This window comes from Somniosus microcephalus, chromosome 2, assembly GCF_052327205.1.
Source record: "Somniosus microcephalus isolate GS21.2 chromosome 2, FLI_Smic_1.0, whole genome shotgun sequence".
NCBI classification, from domain to species: domain Eukaryota; kingdom Metazoa; phylum Chordata; class Chondrichthyes; order Squaliformes; family Somniosidae; genus Somniosus; species Somniosus microcephalus.
The window spans coordinates 131,018,705-131,034,205 of NC_140988.1; the positions used below are offsets into that span (position 1 = coordinate 131,018,705).

A 15,501-nucleotide genomic window follows, 5' to 3' on the forward strand; every position below is an offset into this window, starting at 1 on the left:
AACCTCCGCATTACTGTTTGGGGATCTATATACCACTCCCACTAACGTTTTACGCCCCTTGGTATTTCTCAGTTCTATCCATACAGATTCCACATCATCAGAGCTAATTTCCTTCCTTACAATTGTGTTAATCCCCTCTTTAACCAGCAATGCTACCCCACCTCCTTTTCCTTTTTGCCTGTCTGTCCTAAATATTGAATACCCCTGGATGTTGAGTTCCCAGCCTTGGTCACCCTGGAGCCATGTTTCCGTAATCCCAATCATATCATATTCGTTTACCTCTATTTGCGCAGCTAATTCATCCACCTTATTACGAATGCTCCTCGCATTAAGAGACAAAGCCTTCAGGCTTGTTTTTTTAACACTCTTAGACCTTTTAGAATTATTATTTACTGTGGCCATGTTTGATTTAAACCGTTGATTTCTCTGACTGCCACCTTTGTTTTTCTCCTTCCTGTCTTTTGCTTCTATCCTTGTTTCCCTTTCTTCTGTCTCCCTGCTCAGGTTCCCAACCCCCTGCCATTTTAGTTTAAACCCTCCCCCAGTGCACTAGCAAACACTCCCCCTAGGATATCGGTCCCGGCCCTGCCCAGGAGCCTACCGTCCGGTTTGTACTGGTCCCACCTCCCCCAGAACCGGTTCCCATGTCCCAGGAATTTGAATCCCTCCCCCTTGCACCATTCCTCTAGCCACGTATTCATCTGAAATATCCTTCTATTTCTACTCTGACTGGCACGTGGCACTGGTAGCAATCCTGAGATTACTACCTTTTTGAGGTCCTATTTTTTAATTTACCTCCTAACTCCCTGTATTCAGCTTTTAGGACATCATCCTGGTTTTTACCTATATCGTTGGTACCTATATGCACCACGACAACTGGCTGTTCACCCTCCCCTTCCAAAATGTTCTGCAGCCGCTCTGAGACATCCTTGACCCTTGCACCAGGGAGGCAACACACCATCCTGGAGTCTCGTTTGCGGCCGCAGAAATGCCTATCTATTCCCCTTACAATAGAATCCCCTATTACAAAGTTGTCCATGAGCTCCTCGCACTTGTTGGAGGTGAGGGTGGAGGGGGGAGGGTTTTAAGAAGACGGTTTTCAGTCGTGCTCATTGGTCGTATTCCTGGACATGGAAAAGGCTTTTGACAATGTTTGGCCCAATCGACACTGATATGCCATCTCTCAGTTCAACATCCCCAGTGAGCTGAGCCTGTGGGCCTGCAATAGGTGACAGACTGTGGCAACATGCAGGGGTCAAGTGAGTGGCATTGAAATCCATACCTGTCAGAATTTGCGGTCACAAATTCTATAATATCCGAAGTGAAAAGGATAATAAACCCTGGGGCATTGTTAGCAAGCTTCCAATGATACTAGACACCTTATATCCTTCAAATTTGTATTTTGAAATAAAAAAAATAGCTGAAGCTAAATGTTGCCAGAACGCAACATTGACAGTTATTGTAGTGCTGCTAATGAAGATGTTTGGTTGGAGAGGAGATAACTATAACTACTCTTTTTCCTCTCAGCCTGTTGAAATGCACTAGGAACTCCAAGTATGGTTAAATCGAGACTCTATGAAAGTCTCTGCATCTTGCTCCATATGAATTTAATCAAAGTTCAACATGTTCATTTGCTTTTTATTCTAAGACAGATTTATGCACTGGAGAGTTTGAGTCATCAGTAAATCACTGGTTCATTAAAACCAAACAACAATCTAATTTCCCTTCCTTTACTTGGATAGATAGTTAATTTTGGTTTAAAATCAATTTGTGTGGGCTAACCCAACCTTGAATATTCTTCGTGGTGCTATCCCTTTAAGACAGGGGTGGGCAATTATTTGGGCTGGAGGGTCACTTAACAAGTTTTGTTGAGGGCCGCACACAAATGTTCACCCTAAGGTACACAGCCACGCACCAACTGCGAGATTCCTTGCAGGCTGCTCACCAACTCCTGCTGCTGGAAGAGATACTGGGCATACGCGGCTGCGCAGCAAATTTAAAGGGACCGCACATGGGGGGAAAAAAAGAGGGAACATTGCCGCACACACAAAATGAATTGTTAACAACAGCTACCATTCAAATTTGTTATGACATTTATTGTATGAAGAGCCCTTGATGTTGTTTCCACACTTAATAAAAATAAGACTTATTAACACGCTATATATGCTGTCTCTACATTGCAACAATTCATCTCTGGTTAATGCAAATTTAATTTAATTTGGTTTAACCACGCAAAGGCACCTTTAGGTTTCAGATACTGCTTCTGTTAATTACATATTAATGTTATCCTAGTTAAAGATGATTTTCTGAGTGAGAGATGGTAGCTTTCTATGTTTTGATAGGAACAGTTGACTGATAATACATGTCCTGTAGAGTGCCCAAAAGAAATAGCCAGTCAATATGTATTTTGATACAATCTCCGGTCTATCAGTATGTAGAGAATTGACAGAGAAACCATTTCCTTCCAGCACTTATATCGAAGCTGTCCACTGGGAGAATTACAGGAGTGAAATACTATTAGTTTCTAGTCCCTGCCCCCAAAACCACACTGCATTAAAATAGTTAGTACCTGTAGCTTGTTTTCCAGAGTATTTGCTTGGCTCGTCGCATCGCTGTTTGCGGGATCTTGCTGCATCCAAATTGGCATTCTCATTTGAAGTCACTGCACTTGGAGTGCTGCATTATTTTGAATTGCTTTGAGATGGTTAGGCACTGTTTAAATCCAAGTCTTTCAGAGTCAGATTTTTGACTGACTTGTTTTAGTGTTTGAGACATATAGCGGGGCTACATTTTCCATCCATTGATTATGAATGGGCAGAGAATTTAGCAATCTCCTCAACTCCAAACACCTTGGGACTGCCTGATATACAGAGAAAAGGACATATTCGAGTACGCAGTACGTTCTGGGTGCGGACGTCCGCAATTGGGGCCCAGAATCGCAGAACAGATCCTTTTAAGATTAGACGGGGGAGAATCGCTTTTGCGAATTGATAAATTGAATTAAGTACTGTATGTTCCCTGGCTGCAGTTCGGATCCGTCTCTGACCCACAAGAAGTGAAAGACTAATGTGTAGCTCAAGCTCTGCTTCATGCTCTATTTCTGTCCCGTCCAGCGGGCCAGATGGAATGACTTGGCGGGCTGGATACGGCCCCTGGGCTATATTTTGCCCACCACTGCTTTAAGAGGAGGCACCTTTGGGCTAGGCTTGCTTGACCCCCACATTTAGCTTGGTCTGTTGACCACGGGTCTACGTCTAAGAAACTGCTGGAATTTGGAAAGTGTACCACTTCAGCATATTGGCTTGGATTTTCTGGTCAGCGGCGAAGTGATGGCGCTCGCTGCTGACCTTGAAGAAAGCTGCCCACAAACATTTAGTGGGCTTTGTGGTGTTGATTTCACCTCTTACGACATGACTTTCCATCTGTCACCATCTATAGGGGATCTGTGGTGTCCAGCAACAGTGATGTCATCAAGCAGGCTGACCAGCTCATCAGATTGAATAATTTTCACAGACAGCAAACCAGGAAGTAAAAAGCAGGTTTTATCATTCACTTTTTAATTTTACAGAAACATAATAAAGATTAAGACATACACATGGGATTAAGGTAGAAGCTGAAATGTCATAAAATAATTTTCATTATAAAAATTCCATAGGTATTTAAAATAATGGAATGGAGGAAATGAGACTCGCAATATAAAATTAGTTTTTCAGGGTCACAGAGGTTGTTCAGCAGTAATTATGACTTAATATGCCGTTTAAAAACCCAGTTACACCTCACTCAATAAGGCTTAACTTTTTCAAGGGTTTTTTTACAGTGAGAATTGTGCGTAAAAAGTTGAAGTTCACGTCAAATCAGTAATTTCTAATTGATTCCATCTCCGAGGACAGTAACACAGCGCACCCTGTGAAGGAGCAGGGTATTACTGACAGCAGCTTCCGGATTTCCGTGTTTAACAGCACATGTGCGGACGCCAGAAGTTGCTGTCAGTTTTACAGAGAAATGACAGCGAACGCAGACAGTTTTGCTGTCATTACAACCCAAAATTCTGGGCCAATGTTTTAGGTCTCTCCTGTTTCTCAACAGAAGATTTGACAAAGGTAATTAAATCCAATTATAAATTTATAGAGGAAAGATACTGTAATATCTGCATGTGCAATTTTTTTTTTGTAAGGCACAGCAATTGATGCTGGGTTAGAGAATCGACAGTAGTTCAGCATTAGCTTCTAGGGACCAAAAGAATAGCTGCCAGGCTTCTATCTGCATAGACACCTGCTGAGCCAGCTTATTGGGAACGGTAGCATAGTGATTATGTTACTGGACTAGTAATCCAGAGGCCTGGACTAATGATCCGGGGATGTGATGACTGTAATGGTGACCATGAAGCTATCGGATTGTCGTAAAAACCCATCTTGTTCACTAATGTTCTTCAGAGAAAGAAATCTGCTGTCCTTACCTGGTCTGGCCTATATGTGACTCCAGACCCACAGCAATGTGGTTGAATCTTAACTGCCCTCTGAAATGGGCTAGCAAGCCACTCAGTTGTACCAATCTGCTACAAAGAAGTATAATAAGAATAAAACCAGACGGACTGCCCAGCATCGACCTAGGCACCGGCTACGGACACGACAACAGCGCAGCCAGCCCAATCGACCCTGCAAAGTCCTCTTCAACATCTGGGGACTTGTGCCAAAATTGAGAGAGTTGTCCCACAGACTAGTCAAGCAACAGCCTGACGGTGATACTCACAGAATCATACTGTTCAGCCAATATCCCAAACTCCTCCATCACCATCCCTGGGTATGTCCTGTCCCAGAGGCAGGGCAGACCCACCACGGGTGGTGGCACAGTGGTATACATTCGGGAAGGAGTGGCCCTGGGAGTCCTCAACATTGATTCCGGACCCCATGAAGTTTCATGGCTTCAGGTCAAGCATAGGCAAGGAAACCTCCTGCTGATTACCACCTACTGCCCTCCCTCAGCTGATGAATCATTACTCCTCCATGTTGAGCACCACTTGGAAGAAGCACTGAGTAGCAAGGGCACAGAATGTAATCTGGGTGGGGGACTTCAATGTCCATCATCAAGAGTGGCTCGGTAGCACCACTACTGACCAAGCTGAAGGACACAGCTGTCAGTCTGGGCCTGCGACAGGTGGTGAGAGAACCAACGAGGGAAAAACCTACTTGACCTCATCCTCACCAAACTACCTGTCGCAGACGCATCTACCCACGACAGCATTGGCAATTGCACAGTCATTGTGGAGACGATGTCCCGTCTTCACACTGAGGACACCCTCCATAGTGTTGTGTGGCACTACCACCGTGCTAAATGGGATAGATTCAGAATAGATCTAGAAGCTCAAAACTGGGCATCCATGAGCAGCAGAATTGCATTCCACCACAATCTGTAACCTCATGGCCTGGCATATCCCTCCTTTACCATTACGATCAAGCCAGGGGACCAACCCTGGTTCAATAAGGAGTGTAGAAGAGCATGCCAGGAGCAGCACCAGGCGTACCTAAAAATGCAGTGCCAACCTGTGGAAGCTGCAACACAGGACTACATGCATGCTAAAAAGCGGATGCAGCATGCTATAGACAGAGCTAAGCGATCCCACAACCAATGGATCAGATCAAAGCTCTGCAGTCCTGCCACATCCCATCGTGAATGGTGGTGGACCATTAAACAACTAACCGGAAAAGGAGGCTCCATGAGTATCCCTATCCTCGATGATGGTGGAGCCCAGCACGTGAGTGCAAAAGACAAAGCTGAAGCATTTGCAACCATCTTCAGCCAGAAGTGCCGAGTGGAAGATTCATTTCGGCCTCGTCCTGAGGTCCCCACCACCACAGAAGCCAGTCTTCAGCCAATTCGATTCACTCCATATGATATCAAGAAACGGCTGATATCTGAGTGGTCTTGGCAGAACCCAAACTGGGCATCAGTGAGCAGGTTATTGGTGAGTAAGTGCCGCTTGATAGCACTGTTGATGACCTCTTCCATCACTTTGCTGACGATTGAGAGTAGACTGCTGGGGTGGTAATTGGCCAGATTGGATTTGTCCTTTTTGTGGACAGGACATACCTGGGCAGTTTTCCACATTGTTGGATAGATGCCAGTGTTGTAGCTGTACCAGAACAGCTTGGCTAGAGACGCGGCTAGTTCTGGAGCACAAAGTGATGGAAGGTGTCGTTGACAGTGCTATCAAGCAGCACTTATTCACCAATAACCTGCTCACTGCCCAGTTTGGCTTCCGCCAGGACCACTCGGCTCCAGACCTCATTGCAGCCTTGGTCCAAACATGGACAAAGGAGCTGAATTCCAGAGGCGAGGTGAGAGTGACTGCCCTTGACATCAAGGCACCATGTGACCGAGTGTGGCATCAAGGAGCCCTAGTAAAACTGAAGTTAATGGGAATCGGAGGGGGGTGGGGGGAAGCTCTCCACTGGCTGGAGCCATACCTAGCACAAAGAAAGATGGTTGTGGTGGTTGGAGGTCAATCATCACAGCTCCAGGACTTCGCTGCAGGGGTTCCTCAAGGCAGTGTCCTAGGCCCAACCATCTTCAGCTGCTCCCTCCATCATAAGGTCAAAAGTGGGGATGTTCACTGATGACTGCACAGTGTTCAATGCCATTCGCAACTCCTCAGATAATGAAGCAGTCCTTTTCCCACATGCAGCAAAACCTGGATGACATTTTGGCTTTGGCTGATAAGTGGCAGGTAACATTCGCGCCAGTCAAATGCCTGGCAATGACCATCTCCAACAAGCGCGCGTTTAATCACCGCGCCTTGACATTCAATGGCATTACCATCACCAAATCCCTCACCATCAATATCCTGGGGGGGGGGGGTGTGGTCACCATTGACCAGAAACTTAACTGGACCAGCCACACACATACTGTAGCAACAAGCAGGTCAGAGGCTGGGTATTCTGCGGCGAGTGTTTCACCACCTGACTCCCCAAAGCCTTTCCACCATCTACAAGGCACAAATAAGGAGTGTGATGGAATACTCTCCACTTGCCTAGATGAGTACAGCTCCAACAACACTCAGAAGCTCGACACCATCCAAGACAAAGCAGCCCGCTTGATTGGCACACCATCCACCACCTTAAACATTCACTCCCTCCACCATCGGTGTACCGTGGCTGCAGTGTGTTACATCTATAAGATGCACTGCAGCAACTTGCCAAGGCATCTTCAACAGCACCTCCCAAACCCGCGACCTCTACCACCTAGAAGGGCAGCAGGCGCATGGGAACACCACCACCTCCAAGTTCCTCTCCAAGTCACACACCATCCTGACTTGGAAGTATATCGCTGTTCCTTCATTGTCGCTGGGTCGAAATCCTGGAACTGCCTCCCTATCAGCACTGTGGGAGTGCCTTCACCACACGGACTGCAGCAGTTCAAGACCGCTCACCACCACCACCTCGAGGGCAACTAGGGATGGGCAATAAAATGCTGTCCTTGCCAGCGATGCCCACATCCCATGAACAGATTAAAATATTTCACACACGTTAAGATAGGAATATCCAACCTTTTTGAATATTTTGGGAACTAGAGAGACATATTTCAACTAGTGAGTGGATCACACATGCAAGTAATGCAAGCGTCCATTCACACACAAGGTGAGACCTGCACATATGCACATGAGGTGAGTGACTGCCAATACATGAGACAACATGCAAGCTGCCCGATATATACACATACAAAATAAGATTCAGATTCATAAAATGCAAGACCTTCCTGCTCTTCTCCGCCCCACCCGCCACGCTCCTCCTTGTGTCCCACCACGTTCCATTCCCTTTCAACCCCCTTAAGCTCTCTGGCAATCATACCCTTTGATTATCTGATGTTTGATTACAATCTGCTGAAGCTTTAAGTAAATTAATTGAAAGTGAATTTCAGAGGAGGTTATTGCATACTTTGCAGTGTTTGAGACATAATTACTGAAAATCTGTCTCTTGCATCCTCTGTGTGTGTGTGTGTGTGTGTGTGTGTGTGTCTCTCCCCTCCCCCTCTCTCTCTCTCTTCCCCCCCCCCCCCCCCACCCAGAGGATTGAGTAGGAATATTTATGCTCTCCTTTTGGTTGGAAACCCCAAAATTGCAGTTGATTTCTTTCTGTGGAAACTCCTATTGCCCTGTGATTCAAAAGGCCTGTTTTCTTTATATACTGCTAATCTGTTCCAATTAGGCAATTTACAAATCTTATGAAAGACATTGAAGTGAATCCAATTTTTTAACTAGTCTAATTTTATTTACAGATGTTGGAAGATTTTCAAGCCCATATTAGTTTTCCTGAAGTTGCACTGAAAACGTAGACATTTTTGAGACTACTTGAATCTTAGTGTTCAAGGAGTCATCAAAATGTTGTTTGTATATGATGTATTTGGTGCAGAGCTGTAGCGTATGTACTTTGCAGAAGGAACTATATTCTGCAGCCCCTGTATACTGCAGTACCAGTAGTGACCACCCCTGTATATAAGCCTGTGTAGTAACATTTGCATAGTAGCTCCAGGTTGCCTCCATTCAGTGAAGACCTGTTATAACCAACTCCTGCAGTCCGTGTCTCAATTATACACGGACATAATACTGGCGACGAGCAGATACGAACTTACCTACAGTCTGCACCACCTCATGGGGATCCATCCCTGAAGCGAAGTTATCAGAGGTCGAGGCAAGAAGGAAGGAAGAAACAGAAGAAATGGGCGTCGACCGTGGACATCCGCCTGAGTCAGCGGAGTTGAAGATTTGCAGGAGACGCTGTCGAGAGCGGGGCTTGGTTATCCTGTCGATGGTGCTTCAGCTAACCGGGCTGGTGGCAGGTAGTACACTGATCCTTCCTGGGCTGCGGCGGTCTAGAGCTCGAGCGGGTGGCTTTGCAACGGGGCCGAGCAGCGTTGTCGGGAAGAGGAGGGAGAGAGAGAGAGAGAGAGAGGGTGGAGCACACAGGGCGCGGCCGGTGCTACGAAGCCGGGCAGCGTACAGACCCAAGAAGAGGGAGGCAAGAGTCCCGCAGGGTTGTCCGACGACTGGTAAATAATAAAAATTAAACGCGCAGAAAGCCGCGAGGAGCTGCAGTTTGCCACAGGAACCGCGGAGAGCGGCGTTAGCAGCAGCGCGGGGGGAAGTGCGCGAAGACCATAGGGCGTCGCCATCAAGGCATAAAACGCCAGCAACAGCGCTAGCAACAGCGGAGAAGACCGAAAGCGCGGGAGGCGCCATCTTAATCCAGCGGGGAAGAAGGCAAAGCGCGGGAGGTGCCATCTTCGATTTCCAAGATGCCGAAGACTGGCAATATCACTGCCTTCGATAATGCAATAGAAGACTGGACCACGTATGTGGAAAGTGTCGAGGTATATTGCGAGGCAAACGAAGTAGCCGATGAGAAAAAGGCATCGGTACTGCTAAACTTAATGGGCGCAAGAACGTACGGCCTATTGCGGGACCTGATTACTCCAGCCAAACCGAAGGCGAAGAGTTTTAACGAAATTGTTGCTATCCTACAGGAACACCTAAATCCTACACCGCTGCTGATAGCAGAAAGATTTAAATTCCACAGGAGAAATCAGCATAAAGATGAGAGCAATGCTGATTACCTTACAGAACTACGCAAGCTATCAAAGCACTGCCAGTTCGGAGCAGGACTGGCAGATACCTTACGGGACAAATTTGTCTGTGGACTCCTGAGTGAAGGAACCCAGAAGAGGTTACTCTCCGAGAAAGAGCTGACGCTAGATAAGGCTTTCGGCGTGGCAGTATCGTATGAAGCAGCAGCAAGGGGAGCTGCGGAAATACAGCAAAAGCCACAGGAATACGGCACCCACGAAATGACACTGGGATTTGCAAAATGTTATCGCTGCGGCAGAACAACCCATGACCAGAAGGACTGCTGGTCCAAGGACAAAATATGCAGGCAATGCGGAAAGATGGGACACATTGCACGAGTTTGCAGGTCTGGGAAGATGACCGACGACAACAAAAAGGCTACTAAGGAACCGTACAGGAAAGTACAAAAGATGACGGACAGTAGTTCCGAAGACCAGATGAGCGATAGTGAATCCGGGAACAAGAGACTAAGCTGTCTCAAACTTCACACAGTAATCGCAAAAGAGGATCACTGAACCATTTGGGTCGGCCTCACGATAGCAGGGTCCCAAGTCAAAATGGAATTGGATACAGGATCAGCTCTAACCGTCATGAATCGACAAGACTACGAGCGGCTATTCTCTCACATACCCTTGAAAGAGACATCCATTGTCTTGAAGACTTATACGGGGCAGAAAGTATACCCCAGAGGAAAAATAAGGGTGCCTGTCGAATACAACGGCAAGGAAAGACAGAAATTGTATCTGTACAATACTGCAAGATGGTGGACCACCGTTATTGGGACGTGAATGGATCAGAAAGATAAGTTTAGACTGGCACTCCATTCAGGCACTGACTGTGGCTGGTAAAAGGATGACGACGTCACTCCTGGACGATTGTCAACAATCTTAGCTAGCGCCAAAGAGGTATTTCAACAAGAACTGGGCACTCTTAAAGGCGTAACCGCCTCGATAAAAATAGAAGAGAATGCAATTCCCAAGTTTTTCAAAGCAAGACCGGTACCATATGCAATTCGCCCAGCCGTCGAGGCAGAGCTGGAGAATGCAGGCATGTTATCTAAGGTAGACTGGAGCGAGTGGGCGACACCCATCGTTCCTGTCATGAAGAAAACGTTAAGCAATAAGTCTGAGGAGCCAAGGAAGGTTCGCATCTGTGGGGACTTCAAGGTGACAGTGAACCCAGTCCTTCACACAGTACAATATCCTCTTCCAAGGATAGAAGATATCTTCGCCTCACTATCTCTGGAGGGAAGCGTTTTACAAAAATTGACCTAGCACAAGCATATTTGCAGATGGAGGTTGAAGAATCCTCTAGGAAGTATCTCACGATAAACACTCACAAAGGTCTTTACCAGTATAATCGACTGGTATTCGGAGTAGCATCAGCTCCGGCGATATGGCAAAGAGCGATGGAACAAGTCCTGCAAGGAATTCCGGGGACTCGGTGTTACTTGGACGACATCCTAGTGACAGGTGAAGACGACAGTGCACACCTTGCCAACCTAGAGCAGGTGCTCACTAGACTACGTGAACATGGGCTATGGGCCAATTGCCCCAAGTGCGAGTTTTTTAAGAAACAGATATCGTATTGTGGCCACGTGATTAATGAGGGGTTACATAAGTCCCCTGACAAAATTGAAGCGGTAGTTAAGGCTCCAGCGCCTGAAAATGTGTCGCAACTGAGGTCATTCCTCGGATTGGTGAATTACTACCATAAGTTTTTGCCGAATTTGTCGACAATCCTGCACCCACTGAACGCCCTGCTACGAACGGGAGTAGCATGGAAATGGAGTGATGAATGTAAGCGGGCCTTTCAGAAGAGTAAGGACCTAATCACTTCAGGAGAAGTATTGGCTCACTACAACCCATCACTACCGATAAGACTGGCGTGTGATGCGTCTCCCTACGGCATTGGGGCGGTACTGTCACATAAATTCCTTGATGGTTCGGAGAGGCCGATAGCTTTTGCGTCACGCTCGTTAACTTCAGCCGAGCGTAACTACGCCCAGATTGACAGAGGCCCTCAGCTTGGTGTGGGGGGTGAAGAAGTTCAATCACTACCTGCACGGTCAGAAATTTACTCTACTAACTGATCATCAACCTCTTGTCTCCATTTTCAACCCTCAGAAGGGCGTACCGATAATGACAGCACAACGGCTACAGAGGTGGTCCCTTTTCCTAGGGGCACACCAATATGACATCGAGTACAAAGGAACTAAACAGCATGGAAATGCTGATGGATTGTCGCGCCTACCGTTGCCGACGGTGGAAGAAGAACTTGCAGTGGATTCAGTGGAGATATTCCACTCTGCCATAGCCGAATGTCTCCCTGTGACGAATGCAAACATAGAAAAGGAAACACGAAATGACCCGACACACTCCAGGGTCTATGATTTAACGGTGAAGGGATGGCCAGCACATGGCGAACCACTGCTGCCAGCATTCTCGCCGAGAAGAGAACAGCTGTCGGTGTGCAGAGGAACCTTGATGTGTGGATCCAGAGTAGTAATTCCACCCAAATGGAAGGATAGAGTGCTCAATGAGCTTCATGAGGGTCATCTGGGAGGGGTAAAAATGAAGAACTTAGCCAGAGCGTTTGTGTGGTGGCCGGGACTCGATCGAGAAATCGAAGAGATGACCAAGAGCTGTACAGGATGCCAGAAGGTCCAAAACGCCCCACCACAAGCCCCTCTACATCCATGGGAGTGGCCCTCATCTCCATGGCAAAGGGTGCACATTGATTTTGCTGGTCCATTTATGGACTCGATGTTTTTAATTGCGGTGGATGCACATTCAAAGTGGCCAGAGGTAATAAAAATGTCCTCCACCACCACAGAAAAAACTATCGCAGTCTTACGAACCATATTCGCCAGGAATGGGCTGCCTGAACAGATTTGCTCCGACAATGGACCACAGTTTGTGTCTGAAGAGTTCCGGAGGTTCTTAAAGAACAATGGTGTTAAGCATTACACATCTGCCCCATATCATCCAGCCACTAATGGATTGGCTGAGAGGTTCGTTCAAACATTCAAGAAGGCTATCAAGGCAATGTGTAATGAAGACATACCCCTACAGCACAAGGTGGATAACTTCTTGTTTGCCTACCGGAATGCGACACATGCGGTTACCAACCAAACTCCAGCCATGATGTTCTTCAATCGAAGACTACGATGCCGCTTGGATTTGGTTAAGCCAAACATCAGAAGAGATGTGGAGAACAGGCAGTTTCAGAATATGAATGAAAGGCCGACCAGGAGTTTTAAGATGGGTCAACCAGTTTTGGCCCGGGACTACCGCACCGAGAAATGGCAGCCAGGAACGATCTGTACACGGCAAGGACCTCTAATGTATACCGTGGACGTTGGAGAGAGTATTGTAAGACGCCATGCTGACCAGATTCTAGAGGCACTGGGAAACGTCAACTCCACACCACGATCCGATACACCTGGCGATGAAACCGAAGTACCAATTGCATCTACCTTAGAATCGGTGATATTGGAAGCAGACGAACCAAACAACGACATTGATCCCGACTCAACCTTGCCAGAAGAACCTGATACCCCAAAGAGGCGTTATCCAGACAGAATCAGGAAGCCTCCTCAAAGACAACTTATAATTGCTTAACTTCAACTAATGTATCTAGCAACTGTAATTGTAAATATGTTATTTCACTGTTAATCGAATGTTATGTACTGTTTAGCTAAAAGGGGAGGAATTGTAGTGTATGTACTTTGCAGAAGGAACAGTATACTGCAGTACCAGTAGTGACCACCCCTGTATATAAGCCTGTGTAGTAACATTTGCATAGTAGTTCCAGGTTGCCTCCATTCAGTAAAGACCTGTTATAACCAACTCCTGCAGTCTGTGTCTCAATTATACACGGACATAATAAGAGCCACATCATCTTGTTTGTCAGAATGTTGGGGATACTGTCTTTGTTTTTGTTTGAACCCCTGCTGTAACCAGTTAATTTTCAGTGTCTGCTTTCCTGACCATTTAGTTGGCAAAGCTTTTCAGACCAAAAGGTCTTTGGCTTGACTTCTGCTCTGTATTGAGTTAGCTGATCTCAGCTGAGTTAGCTGTTGGGATACTGTTATTATTCTATGTACGCCTGGGCCAGGGAGGGAAAAATAACACCCTGTCCCTTGCCAGCAATTTTCTACTGAAAAACATTTTTTAATTCAATGATGGGATGTGGATGTCGCTGGCTAGGCCTGCATTTCATGCCCATCCCTAATTGCCCTTGAGAAGATGGTGGTGAGCCACCTTCTTGAACCGCTGCAGTCCATAGAAACATAGAAGATAGGAGCAGGAGTAGGCCCTTCGAGCCTGCTCTGCCATTCAATGAGATCATGGCTGATCATCCAAATTCAGTACCCTGTCCCTGCCTTCTCCCCATATCCCTTTAGCCTCAAGAAAAATATCCAACTCTTTCTTGAATATATTTAATGAACTGGCCTCCACCGTCCTCTGTGGCAGAGAATTCCACAGGTTCACCACTCTCTGGGTGAAGAAATTCCTCCTCATTTCAGTCCTAAATGGCTTACCCCTTATCCTTAGACTATGACCCCTGGTTCTGGACTCCCCGGCCATCAGAAGCATCTGGTCTGTCCAGACCTGACAGTTTTATAGGTTTCGATGAGATCGCCTCTCAATCTTCTAAACTCCAGTGAGTATAAGCCCAATCGACACAATCTCTCCTCATACGTCATTCCTGCCATCCCAGTTATCGGCCTGGTGAATCTTCGCTGCACTCCCTCCATGGCAACAACGTCCTTCCTCAGGTAAGGTGACCAAAACTGCACACAATACTCAAGGTGCGGTCTCGCCAAGGCCCTGTACAACTGTAGCAAGACATCCTTGTTCCTGTACTCGAACCCTCTTGCTACGAAGGCCAACATACCATTTGCCTTCTTAACCGCCTGCTGCACCTGTATGCTTACCTTCAGCGACTGGTGCACAAGAACACCCAGGTCTCTCTGCACTTCCCCTTCTCCCAATCTATTGCCATTCAAATAATAATCTGCCTTCCTGTTTTTGCCAACAAAGTGGATAACCTCACATTTATCCACATTATAGCGCATTTGCCATGTTTCTGCCCAATCACCCAACCTGTCCAAATCGTACTGGAGTTTCACGACATCCTCCTCACAGCTTACCCTCCCACCCAGCTTTGTGTCATCTGCAAATTTGGAGATATTGCATCCAATTCCCTCATCCAGATCATTAATATATATTGTGAACAGCTGGGGTCTTAGGAGCAATCCTTGCGGTACCCCACTAGTCACTGCCTGCCACTTGGAAAACGACCCGTTTATTCCAACTCTTTTCTTTCTGTCCGCCAACCAGCTCTCTATCCAAGTCAATACCTTGCCCCCAATCCCATGTGCCTTAATTTTGCACGCTAATCTCTTATGTGGGACCTTATCGAAAGCCTTCTGAAAGTCCAAATACACCACATCCACTGGTTCTCCCTTATCTATTTTACCAGTTACATCCTCAAAAAAATTCCAGTAGATTAGTCAAGCATGATTTGCCTCTTGTAAATCCATGCTGACTTTGTCCGATCCTGTCACTGCTTTCCAAGTGCTCTGCTATTACATCTTTTATAATGGACTCTCGCATTTTCCCCACTACCGATGTCAGGCTTACCGGTCTATAATTCCCCGCTTTTTCTCTACCACCTTTTTTGAATAGTGGGGTAACATTAGCTACCCTCCAATCCATGGGTACCGTTCCAGAGTCTATCGAGTTCTGGAAGATGACCAGCAATGCATCTACTATTTCTAGGGCCACTTCCTTAAGTACCCTGGGATGTAGATTATCAGGCCCTGGGGATTTATCGGCCTTCAGTCCCATCAATTTTCCTAACACCATTTCCCTACA

At 46.6% G+C, this 15,501-nt stretch overlaps 1 protein-coding gene across 4 annotated transcripts in view; it reads left to right on the plus strand.

Annotated features, from left to right (window-relative positions):
* ugt8 (UDP glycosyltransferase 8) overlaps positions 1–15,501 on the plus strand; it is a 221,104-nt gene that overhangs the window by 38,190 nt on the left and 167,413 nt on the right. Inside the window, exon 2 of one of the 4 annotated variants that reach the window (XM_085962656.1) lies at positions 3,439–3,539. The exons of 2 other annotated variants lie outside the window; for them this stretch is intronic. The gene's annotated coding sequence lies outside the window, so the exon portion shown is untranslated. The remainder of the gene's footprint in view (positions 1–3,438; positions 3,540–15,501) is intronic. One more of the 4 variants, XM_085962647.1, reaches the window with a different exon arrangement.